General features: G+C 34.8%; 1 non-coding gene across 1 annotated transcript; it reads left to right on the top strand.

Moving 5' to 3' along the window:
* Positions 1–3,420: 3,420 nt before the first annotated feature.
* On the top strand, positions 3,421–3,527 carry LOC128592132 (U6 spliceosomal RNA). Its single transcript, XR_008381777.1, has one exon. It is a non-coding gene; the product is annotated as a U6 spliceosomal RNA (small nuclear RNA).
* Positions 3,528–3,742: the final 215 nt, after the last annotated feature.

Genomic DNA, 3,742 nt, shown 5'->3' with positions numbered 1-3,742 from the left:
TTATCTTCATAATCAGGAGGTAGAGAATGAGAAAACTGAGAGATATAAGATGATGTAAATTGTTTTCCTCATACCCTCCACCCTTGAAAAAGACCTAAGGATTATAAAGAACAATTTATCTCTTCTTCCCACAAAACAAGCACAGTTTAATCAAATAACATCTTCCACTTTCAGTGTAGGATTTATTCAATCTATCTGACCAATGGCCTTTCAGAATTATGAAAGGCAGGCCAATGATATCTACATATTATAATTCACATTTTACCTTTCTAAATGAGATATGAGCATTACATACCATATATCACTTATGTTTTTTTTTTATTAAATCATAGCTGTGTACATTAATGCAATCATGGAGTACAATGTGCTGGTTTTATATACCATTTGAAATATTTTCATCAAACTGGTTAACATAGCCCTCACCACATTTTTTTAGTTATTGTGTTGAGACATTTATATTCTACACTTAGTAAATTTAACATGTAACCTTGTAAAATGCTCCATCGGTGTGGTCTAATCAATTACTCTCCCTCCACTCATCCTCCGTTTCCCCTCCCCTCCCTCTCTCCTTTCCCCTTCTTCTAGGGCTATAGTTATGTTATAGCTTTTATATGAAAGCTATAAATTGATTTCATAGTAGGGCTGAGTACATTGGATATGTTTTCTTCCATTCTTGAGATACTTTGCTAAGAAGAATACGTTCCAGCTCCATCCATGTAAACATGAAAGAGGTAAAGTTTCCATCATTTTTAAAGGCTGCATAATATTCTATGGTGTACATATACTACAATTTATTGATCCATTCATGGGTCGATGGGCACTTGGGCTTCTTCTATGACTTAGCAATTATGAACTGGGCTGCAATAAACATTCTTGTGCAAATATTTTTGTTATAAAGTGATTTTTGGTGTTCTGGATATATACCTAGTACAGGAATTGAAGGATCATATGGCAGGTCTATTTTTAGATTCTCTAAGTGATCTCCAAACATCTTTCCAAAAGGAACATAATAGTTTGCATTTCTACCAGCAGTGTAGAACTGTTCCCTTTTCTCCACATCCATGCTAACATCTCTGGTTTTGGGATTTCGTGATGTGGGATAATCTTACTGGGGTTAGATGATATCTCAAAGTGGTTTTGATTTCATTTCTCTGATGATGAAGGATGATGAGCATTTTTTCATGTGTCTGTAGGCCATGCACCTGTCTTCTTCAGAGAAGTTTCTCTTCAAGTCCCTTGGACAGCCTGTGATGAGATCACTTGTTCTTTTCTTGCTTATACGTTTGAGTTCTCTGTGGATTCTTGTTATTAAACCTTTGTTGGAGACATAACCTGCAAATATCTTCTCCCATTCTGAGGGCTGTCTGCTTGCTTTACTTACTGTGTTCTTGGCTGTGCAGAGCTTTTTATTTTGATCAGATCCCAGTAGTGTATTTTTGGTGTTGTTTCAATTGCCCGGGAGGTCTTCCTCATAAAATATTCACCCAGGCCAATTTCTTCAAGTGTTTTCCCTGCACTTTGTTCTAGTATTTTTATAGTTTCATGTCTTATGTTTAAATCTTTAATCCGTGAGAGTCTATCTTAGTTAAAGGTGAAAGATGTGGGTCCAGTTTCAGTCTTCTACAGGTCGCCGGCCAGTTTACCCAGCACCATTTGTTAATGTTGTGTGACCAGAGATGCGAATGTTTATTTCTAAATATTATCCTACAGTTAAATAAGAAACCTTTTCCCCCACTGAATGTTTTTAATTGGCTTGTCAAAGATCAAATAATGGTAAGTAGCTGGGTTCATCTCTTGGTTTTCTATTCTGTTCCATACGTCTACCTGTCTGTTTTTTGCCAGTACCATGCTGTTTTGATCACTATCAATTTATAGTATAATCTGAGGTCTGGCAGCATGATTCCTCCAGCTTTGTTTTTATTTCTGAGTAATGTCTTGGCTCTTTGAGGTTTTTTCTGATTCCATATAAAACAAAGTATTATTTTTTTGAGATCTTTAAAGTATGACAGTGGAGTTTTAATAGGGATTGCATTAAAATTGTATACTGCTTTGGGTAGTATGGACATTTTAACAATGTTGATTCTTCCCAGCCATGAGCATGGTATGTTTTTCCATTTGTTAACGTCTTCAGCTATTTCTTTTCAAAGAGTTTCATAGTTCTCTTTATAGAGATCTTCCATGTCCTTTGTTAGGTCAACTACCAAATATTTCATCTTCTTTGGCAATACTGTGAAAGGAATAGTGTCTTTGATTGTTTTTTCAACTTGACTATTGTTTATATGTAAAATGGATATAGATTTATGAGTGTTGATTTTGTAATCTGAGACACTACTGTATTCCTTGATTACTTCTAAGAGTTTTCTAGTAGAATCCCTGGTGTTTTCCCATATATAATCATATCATAGAAAGTTTGATCTCTTCTGACCATATATGGATACGCTTGATTGTCTCTTCTTGCCTAAGTGCGATGTCTAAGACTTCCATTATAATGTTGAAAAGCAGTGGAAACAATGGGCAACCTTGCCTGATTCCTGATCAGAGTGGAAATGATTGCAATTTTACTCCATTCAATACGATATTGGCTGTCGGTTTGCTGTAGATGGCCTCTATCTGTTTAAAAAAAAATGTCCCTTCTATACCAATTTTCTTAAGTGTTCTGATCATGAAAGGATGCTGGATATTATCAAAAGCTTTTTCTGCATCAATTGAGAAAATTATATGGTATTTGGTTTTTATTTTATGTGATGAATTATATTTATAGATTTATGTATATTGAACCAGTCTTGACAGTCTGGGATGAAACCCACTTGGTCATGGTGTATAATTTGTTGGATGTGTTGTTGGATTCTGCTTGCTAGGATCTTGTTGAATATTTTTGCATCAATTTTTTTTTTTTTTCTTTTGGCCAGTGCTGGGTTTGAACCTGCCACCTCTGGTATATGGGGCCGGTCTGTACTCCTTTGAGCCACAGGTGCCATCTTGCCTCAATTTTCATTAGTGATATTGGTCTAAAATTTTCTTGTTGGGTCCTTTCCTGGTTTGAGGATCAAGGTGATGTTTGCTTCATAGAATGCGTTGGGTAGTATTCCTTCTATTTCTATATTCTGGAATTAAGTAATATAAGTACTATTTCCTCTTCAAAGGTTTGATAGAATTATAATGTGAAGACAACTGGTCCTGGGCTTTTCTTTTTAGAGAGATTTTATATAGTTGGTGCTATTTCAAAACTTGATTCAAATTTTCATATTTCTGAGAATAAAGTTTTTTATAATATTTATTAGGATTTTTTGAACTTCTAATAAGTATGTTATTATTTCCCCTTTGCCATTTCTGATTCATAAAATTAGAGATTTTACTCTTTTTTTCCTGGTTAGGTTTGCCAAAGGTTTATCTATTATATTGATCTTTAAAAAAAAAAAAGTGCTCGCTTCGGCAGCACATATACTAAAATTGGAACGATACAGGGAAGATTAGCATGGCCCCTGCACAAGGATGACACGCAAATTCGTGAAGCGTTCCATATTTAAAAAAAAAAAAAATGACTCTTTGATCTGTTGTATAATCCTTTTGTTTTCAATTTCATTTAGTTCTGCTCCAATTTTGGTTATTTCTTTTCTTCTGCTGGGTTTGGAATTGGATTTGTTCTTCCTTTTCCAGTTGCTTGCGATGTCCCATTAAGTTGTTAACTTCCTCTCTTTCCATTCTCTTGAGGAAGGCTTGCAATTCTATAAATTTCCCTCTT

The sequence above is a fragment of the Nycticebus coucang genome, chromosome 1 (assembly GCF_027406575.1).
Source record: "Nycticebus coucang isolate mNycCou1 chromosome 1, mNycCou1.pri, whole genome shotgun sequence".
Classification (NCBI taxonomy): domain Eukaryota; kingdom Metazoa; phylum Chordata; class Mammalia; order Primates; family Lorisidae; genus Nycticebus; species Nycticebus coucang.
This window is presented reverse-complemented; position numbering and strand designations above follow the sequence as displayed.